Below are 9051 nucleotides of genomic sequence, written 5' to 3' on the forward strand. Positions count from 1 at the left end.
AGGTTAAAAAAACTCTAGATTGGAAAGGCGGGGCTACTTGGCCCAGGATATCTGACATTGCCCCTTGCAAAGAACAAGCTCGGCAAAAGGAAAACACACACACACAGACACGCACACACATTGAGCTCTATTTGCCTTATTGCCTTATCGCAGCTACATCAGTGCTCTTTTCACAACGAAAACATGGAGTAACAGCGCAGGAGGGCTCCAGGGCACCAACTATAGGTTAGGAGAGCGTAGTAACAACATGGAAAATGCCCGTGGAAACGATTTTGAAGGTTTTATAAAAGCTAGCCATGGTATAACTTCTCAAGATGCTTGCCCGACCTTGAAAATACTTCTGTCGCTAAGAAGAGCGAAACGCCCGTCACATGAGAAATCGTAGAATCTGAACATATGGAAGCGGGGCCATCCATACAAAATTGCGATAGCATATATATATATATATATATATATATAATATATGGGAACATTCCAGATTTTAGTAGACGATTTCGTTAAGATTGCGCACATGACGCGAATATTCAAGATTGTTACAGAGCTTGCGCGACCACCAGTGATGAGGCTGGAAAGTTCTATACGTGATGTATAAAAGACGGCGCATCCCATAAGTTCGACCAAATAAAGTTTCATGTTGGACACGCCGATTGCTGCCTTCATCGACGTCACGACCGTATATATATATATATATATATATATATATATATATATATATATATACGGTCGTGACGTCGATGGAAGGCAGCATCGCGTGTCCAACATGAAACTTTATTTGGTCGAACTTATGGGATGCGCCGTCTTTTATACACACGTATAGAACTTTCGAGCCTCATCACTGGTGGTCGCGCAGCTCTGTAACAATCTTGAATATTCGCGTCATGTGCGCAATCTTAACAAAATCGTCTACTAAAATCTGGAATGTTCCCAGGCATTCTGGCGCGGCTTGCGCAAGGCCGTAGTAACACGTGTAAGGGGTCGGTAACACAAAACAAAGCGCGTGTGGCAATATATTACACATAGGTATGAAAATTATGTTTCATTACATATATATATATATATATATATATATATATATATATATTTTTTTTTTTTTTCACGAGAGAAACAGACAACGCCTGTTCACTAGGCCGGCTGTTCTATTCCGAACCTCGTTCTTCTCTTCTTCGCGCATCCTGCTCTCGCGCCAGAGCCCCGTTGTGCGTTCTTCGTCATATACACTCGGCCACGACTGCGAGCGGCCGCAGCTGCCGACAGTGTCTCTGGTGGGCGGCACTGGTTCCATCGAGGTGGCCGATCTCGGCCACGCAGTGACTTGGTTTGATGAGGTGCCAAACGTAGTTCAGGCGGGCGGCATTGACTGTGTCGCGGTGGTCGGTGTTGTATACGTCGTGACTTGTCCTGCTGAGCTGCCGAGCATTCCGAAGGGCGACATTGGCTGTGTCGGGGTGGTCGTTGAAGGCCTTGGTCACGCGGTGACTTTACAGGCTGAGCGGCAGGAAATGACGCTAGTGGATGATCATTGTTGCGCGACCTTGGGAGAAGGTTCAGCGCTGCCGAGTCATCAGTGTCCATAACTTTAGCGTCGCACAGAGGTGACAGATGTGTGTGCAAGGAAACGTCTTGCGCTGGCTTCGCGGGACCGTAACACTTAGATAGCAGAGGCAAGTCTTCAATGTCTGCAGACGTGTTGGCCTCCCCGGCCTTCATGGGCCTCCCGGCCTCCGGGGGGTCTCCCCGGTTCCCATTCGGCGCAAGGTGACCATCTGCTGTCATGGGCTCGTTCGGCTTCTGGACTGCACGCGTGTCAGGCATTAGAGGAGCCGGAGTCTCCACGTTTCCAAGTGATGATGAGCTTGGGGTCCCCGTCATCGGCTTCGGTGGCCCGCAGGGGGTCTTGGTCTGAAGCAAGGTATGTCGTGAGGTGTGTCCAGACGCGCAGACTGAGGTCTGGACTGCGATGCCCGCCTTGCGGATTGCGTCAGTGTCTGTGGCGGTGCGTTCCGCAAAGCTTGCTGTGAATGAGGTGCCGGACAAAGCTGTACCATCGCGGCAATTCTCTTCAGGAACTCGGTACCTGAGAGTGAGCACGTCGGTGCAGGGCGCACCTGCACCGTCGCCATGATGCCCTTCAGGATCTCGGTCATTGAGGGAGGGCAGGGTGGTAGAGGCTTGAGCTGCCCTGTCTAGGCTGTGGGTCTGACAGCTCCCATCCGGGGTTGACAGTGGATCTTGAGCTAGGTGGTCGCAGGCATGAGATAGCGGGCGAAAAAGACTCATCAGCTTGGCTGGCCATTCGGGCCAAGATCCTTGCCGGACGCCTTCGTAGGCATGCCATGCCTTGGCGGCATCGCGAAGGTCGTCGATGGCCACCCACCATTTCTGCTGGTCTGTCCAGGCCTCGCGTGCTCCCACAGCGTTGACGGTCGCCATCCAAAATCTGACGTGGTCCTGAAAGCCGCGGAACTCCGGTATTTCGCAGGCAGCCGGCGATGGTAACATGCCAGGCGAAAATCCAGAGTGAGCCGACGCTAAGCAGGCCAGTTGGTAAGAGAGCTGCGTGAAAGCATACTGCAGCTCTCTGCGGCTCTCGGGTGAGCTCTCTTCATGGTCTTGCGAGGCGGCGGCGGCCAACGCGGCATTGAGCGAGTGCAGTGCTGGCAAGGCGGTAGGACACAGCACGGAGATCGGCGCTGCCAAGGCGTTCACCGTGACTCGGAGTCGCGCGATGGTGGCGGAAAGCTCGGCGGCGGTCTCGGTTGATCCGCGCGTGGAGCCAGTGGTGACGTCCGAGGAGTAGGACACAGCATTCCTGGGCAACGGTAGGCCGTATACTATGTTGGCGGCGCCGGGGTAAGCCTGCCCTTGAGCCACCGAGGAGGCCTGGACGCCGTCCTCGAATGGTGGTACAGGTGCTTCCGGCAATAGTAGCGAGAGGGGCTGCATAATCGCTCCTTCGAGCGAAGGTCCGCAGCGCCGATGAGCCACGAGGACGCACTTACGGATCATAGTTCGTAGACTGCGCCATTGTAACGAGAGAAACAGAGACAACGCCTGTTCACTAGGCCGGCTGTTCTATTCCGAACCTCGTTTTTCTCTTCTTCGCGCATCCTGCTCTCGCGCCAGAGCCCCGTTGTGCGTTCTTCGTCATCACAATATATATATATGACGCTATGAATGGGAGACGGCCAGCGGCACAGACGCCATACTTTTATTCCATTCACGCGCACTTCATCATCGGCTTCTACCAGCCATCCCTGCATGCCTGCTTACGTCACAGGATTCCCCCTCTCCCCGGAAGAATGCGCTAGTTACGAACAACAAAGCATGAACAAACAGTCTTAGAAGTCAAAATTGTCGAAATACGCAGTAGTTCCATGTCACTATGAAGTTTTCTGTGAACTTCCACAAAAGACTTCACAGAAGAGGGCAACAGTCCGGTGATATGTAGGGGAGCTCTGGTGGGCGAGGCTGGCTGTTGCGTTCAAGAAAGCATGAGCACGCCCTGGGCGTGGAAAGTGCTGATGACATAGCTTGCATTCTCATGAGGAATGAACGATGTTGAAAGGCCTTGTCGGATCGGTAGCTCGGACTTCGTAGGCGTCGCATTCTTTGTCGTGAGTGGTACACACGCCTCGATTCTAGTCTGCGTGCTCGTTGACCAAGGCTGATTGAGCGATGTTTCTGTTCCTGCGGAGTACAAGCAGTGGTTTCGTGTCTTTTTCGGCTTCTTCTGCTCTGTTGTCTCAGTTTTTTTGGTCGTAGGCGCAGTCTTGATTGCTGGTGGTGAAGGAGTCTCTGACGGCGTTTCTTTACGCGAGGATGCCCTACATCATGAATTTGTCTTTGCTTTAAAATACTTTCTTTACGACGTCGTTTTTTCAGCCGTGATCGTGCTTCGGATGAAGTTTTCGTTGGTTGTTGTGCTTGTCGGAGGATCGGTTGTTGTCGTTGGAGTTGGTGGACTTGCATGTACTGGCTTTGCTGATGTTGCTCAGGAAATTGCTTAAGTGGAGCCCCTTTCGGAACAATACTCTGGTTTTCTTCGTAGCTTTGTGTGATGTCCACTGGGTAGCTGGTGCACGGTGGGCTGTTGTGTTGTTTATCAGGCAGTGAAAGTTTGGTCAATGGTGAATGCGTGTCACTTTGCGGCACTACCGAGCTAAGTCCTCCTGAAGCATGTACTCCTGCGGAAGGGCAGTGGCTTGGCAGAGTACACTCCGGATACTTTAACTGGTGTGTCGCGTAAGTGTCGACCTCGTGAGGCGTGCCGTGGGAGTTACAAGCAACTGAAGAGCCACTTGACGTAAAACCAGGTGGTGGTCCACGTATGCCAGACAAGTAGTGAAGCTCATCGGGTAGATGAATATTGGCTTGATTTTTGTAGCAGAGTGGAGAGGTAGGAAATGACGATCTTTGCGCAGATGGGAAACCTGGTGGAAGGTCGGTTCTTGTGGGAAAACATCTTGAGTGACTTTCAGTCAAATTATTCTTTGATTTGTCTTGTGGGAATGGCCGATTCATGCTCGGTGTTCGAATGCATGAAGACTGCTTGTTACTGTGACGGCTGAGTGCGATTGTCTCCGGATGGTGACTTATAAGCGAGTCTTCGTCGTAGCCTTCAAATCGGGTGGCCATCTCTTCTTTGATTTTTGTCCACGACTCATTGTTTTCGAAGATGTGCGTGAGATGAAATCGGAAGGCCTCACCACTGACGTATTCGTTGAAGTTGGTGACCATCTCCCGTTCCGACCACGATGCAGCGATAGCGTGGAGCTCGAAAAGGTGGAACCAGTCCTGTACAGGTCCATCGTCCGCTGATCCGGTGTACTTGGGGATGTCAAGGTCAGCCGATGGTTCTGTCATGATGCTGATCGCTGTCTGCAGCAGGATCTGCTTCGGTGGTCTGCATGCGGTCACGGTGTCTGGCTGATGGCTTTGCTGCTGATTTGCGGCTGATGAGGCGGCCGCCAGGTCTCCATCCTGTCGACTTGTGTGACGCTATGAATGGGAGACGGCCAGCGGCACAGACGCCATACTTTGTTTGTTTGTTTGTTTGTTTGTTTGTTTGTTTGCTTTTATTCCATTCACGCGCACTTCATCGTCGGCTTCTACCAGCCATCCCTGTATGCTTGCTTAACACAAAACATGGAAAGGAGCGCGTATGGCAATCGGTTCAAGTCAAGACATTTACTGGATACATGTGTTCGATATCAGAGCATAATTGTACTTAACACACGGGCCAGTTAGCATGCTCAAGACAATAATTGAAAATTATTATTGCCTTCATTAAATGATTGTGAGGAGATGGTATTGTTGCGGCACATAGCGAAGCAGATCTCAACCACGAGCTCCTTTCAACGTCTCCTCTGAGATGCGCTTCAGCAGCGCTACGAAACACAAAACTAACCCAAGGAATATGCCGGGGCACACGAATTCCTCCGTGCGAGCTCCATTATGAAACACCGAAGTCAAGAATTAAGGGTGTCTCTACCCCATTTTTTTGTTTCGTCCTTTTTGCTTGGTTAATGTTTGCCCTGCAGTATCTTGTAATTATGTATAACAACACGTTCACTGTACCAAAAAGCGCAAACAGCGGAAGACAACGCATCGCCGATATCAAATATTTTGAGATAAAAAACTATACGAGCGTGGCTACATTGACGCACTTTTGATCCGTTCCATGTGTGCTAAATGAAAATCTGAAGACACTGTAGACCAAAACGGCATTCGACTGGGCTACTTAGTTCAACTGGGCAAGTTAGTGGTCACTCGTAACTACTCGTTGTAGTTACGAGTAGTTTGTTGGACTACTGATTCCCTCTAGTGCCAACGTTCCCAATTAGACCCACACCGCCTGACTCTTTAGTGTGCGTTCAGCAGCTAAAGTGGACGCTTGGGCATGTTGGTACGACAGAGCGGAAGGAAACTGTGCAATAAAACGGAGCACCAGAAAAAGGAAAGCACAAACAGCCCTGGCGTTTGTGTCTGTCTTTTTTCTGGTGCTTTGTTTCTTAACAGCGAATCTGTTTAAGCTAGCCGTAAACTGTGCGGCCTACTAAACAACTATCATCATCATTAACGGGTATGTGCCGCAGAAATTGGGCAAATCCCACAACTCACCTCTGGTCCACTAAAAACGAAGAAGGCAACAATTAGCCCAAGAAGTGGCTATCATCACGGGTATGTGCCACTGAAGCTGGGCAAATCCCACTGCTCACAACTGGTTCACAGAGACAGAGAGCGAGAAACATATATAAAGAAAGAGATGGAAAAAATAGAGAGAAATAACGAGAATGAAGACATAAAAAGATAGAAAGAGAGAAAAAGAGAATGAAAGGGAAACAGAGAAATGTAGTGAAAGAAGCAGAGAGACGAAGAGATGGGAAAAAATAGAGATCAAGAGAGAAATGTAGAGAAAGAAAGAGAGAGAGAGAAAAGCAGAGATAAAGAAGGGGAAGAGGAGGAGGAGGAGGAATAAACGTTTATTGCACAAAACGGTGTCGCGGTGCTAGTCCCGCGTCTACCCTAGGTGGGAGGTCTCCTAATTCCAGGAACCCTCTGGCCTTCGCTGCCTCTTTGGCCCTGGCGACGAGACGTCGTTGTTGGTCCAGGTCCTCTGAGGCGAGCTTGGCCTCCCACGGCCTCCCAAACAAAGAGAAAGAAAGAAAAGCAACAAAGAAAAAATAATGAGAAACAAAGAAGGCCACCCAGCTGCGCTCGTCCTTCAGGCTTAGTACGACTTGTACGAAGCTGCCATGCTAGGGAACAGGAAAGGCAACGGCGGCTGCGATAAGAGCCCGAAGCGATGGAAGCCCTACGCCAACGACGACGTGCCCATAGATCTATGAGAGGTGCTAATACTCGGTTCTGGATTTCGGACATCTCTATCGTGACTAACCTAGCTAAAGCCTAGCAACAACCTAGAAGCCACCAGATTAGACTTCAGAATCGTCCAGTTTCGCTGTTTCAAGCCTTGCACGACTTATTGAAAGCTGTGGCCATTTTATGCGCTGTTTTCTTTCCGTTATGCTTTGAGCACACTTTACCATCGCCCCTATACTGAAGAAAGGGTTTTGGGAGCCTAGTCATACATCTCTTCAAGCCCATAAGACATACCAGCCCTTATATTCTGAAGACATTGTAGTGTATTGAGACCCGTGTACTTAGATTTAGGTGCGCAGAACCCCAGGTGGTCGAAATTTCTGGAGTCCTCCACTAGTGTCCCTCATAACTATATGGTTTTTTTTCTTGGGGGGGGGGGGGGCGTTAAACCCGAAGAAGAAACTTTGTAGTGTAATTAAAAACTCTCTTCTCCTCCTTCATTCATTCTCACCCCTTTCCCCTTCCCAAGTACAACGTAACCTACCGGATATATATCCGGGGTAGCCTCCCTGCCCTTCCGTTCTCTCTTTCTCTCTCTCACTGCAGTTCTTGAGGCCACTGACTTATGTGATCGCCCGTAGACACGCTTCACTGGGCATATGTATTGTGAATTGTGTGCACTCGTGTTTCCTCGGTCTTTTATCCCCTCATTCTCCTCCCCACGTGCAGGGTAGTATTTGATCTGAAAAAGTCACTTTTACAGCACCTCGTTTACAATGTCTGTAATGGGGAATAGTCGCGTCTCTTGCTTTTGTGTTGTTCCACGTAACATCACTACGGAGCAAACAGCTTCCTTAAGCTAGCTCAGCGTTTATTTTTATTTCGAGCGTCATATCTTAATTAAGGCACTGCGTGGGCAGCCTGCAGATTGTAAGTCTTCTGTTTTGTGTTGTGAAACTTGACAGATTGGTGTAACACATCATTGAGTAACAACCTTTCTAAAACACAACTCAACACTACTTTTTTTCTCCAGCTTTGAGTGAGACGAATTAAGCGGTAAGGTTTGTTTACTACCTCATGAAGCACAGGACCAAGACTCATGTGACGACGAACCGCTATCTATCTATCTATCTATCTATCTATCTATCTATCTATCTATCTATCTATCTATCTATCTATCTATCTATCTATCTATCTATCTGTCTGTCTGTCTGTCTGTCTGTCTGTCTGTCTGTCTGTCTGTCTGTCTGTCTGTCTGTCTGTCTGTCTGTCTGTCTGTCTGTCTGTCTGTCTGTCTGTCTGTCTGTCTGCCTGCCTGCCTGCCTGCCTTTCGGAGAGCGCACAACTTTAACCATCGCCAAACATTGTAGTTGCCAACAGCTTGTTCATTTTCAGTGGAGCGGGGATGAGTAGTGAAGCTTCCAAATTGCTAAGGCACTCGGAGCTGCGTCAAGCTCCGTAGGGATTTTCCATTAACCTCGACCTTAAACAGCTCCGTTAAGTACAACAAATCATCGTCCGCGTAGTTATATGTAAGCATTGTAAACTTTTGAGTTGCCACCGCGGGCTTGAACTATTCCGCCGAAAACAGGTTGCTTAGCGCGCGTGCTCTGCTCGACTTTGTAAACACGATGCTTGTTTCTTAATGTAGGCCACTGCCTTTAGACAGAAATGTTGATTCTATGTCGTTGCTCTAGGAGCGTTCCCACCACACAGAGCATAAGGAACGCAGAGAGCGCGAATGTTCGTTAAATGGCGACGTCAACGAAATGGCGAACAACTGGCGCAGCTCAATCATCTGAACTTCGTGCCTCACTTTGAGCGCGTGTCATTCAGTGGCGATAATATGCGTGGGGTTCTGCTGCAGGGATCCCATCAAGTTTCCATGCTCCTCACCCCCACACTCAGACTGGGAGAAGGGTGTAAGGAAATTTCTCAACAGATAAGAAAGAAACGAGAAAAAACGCCAGGCCTGCGCGGAAAGCGCAGCACAGTCACAGCGAAAGCTGGAAGAGCGGCATTTCTAGAGCCCGTTATAAACTCTCTTGTGGCTACTAATACAAGCATACTAGCAACGTACCCACTACGCCACAAATCATAATTTTTGTGAAGTTGGGAAGCATCCATCACGATATTAGTCGTCATTCTGCGGAGAAGCGAGGTACCATCTGTAAGGCATTATGTGCAGTTTTTTTATGCGACGGCTGATGACGATGGAAATTATGACTG

This window comes from Rhipicephalus sanguineus, chromosome 10 (genome assembly GCF_013339695.2).
Source record: "Rhipicephalus sanguineus isolate Rsan-2018 chromosome 10, BIME_Rsan_1.4, whole genome shotgun sequence".
Classification (NCBI taxonomy): domain Eukaryota; kingdom Metazoa; phylum Arthropoda; class Arachnida; order Ixodida; family Ixodidae; genus Rhipicephalus; species Rhipicephalus sanguineus.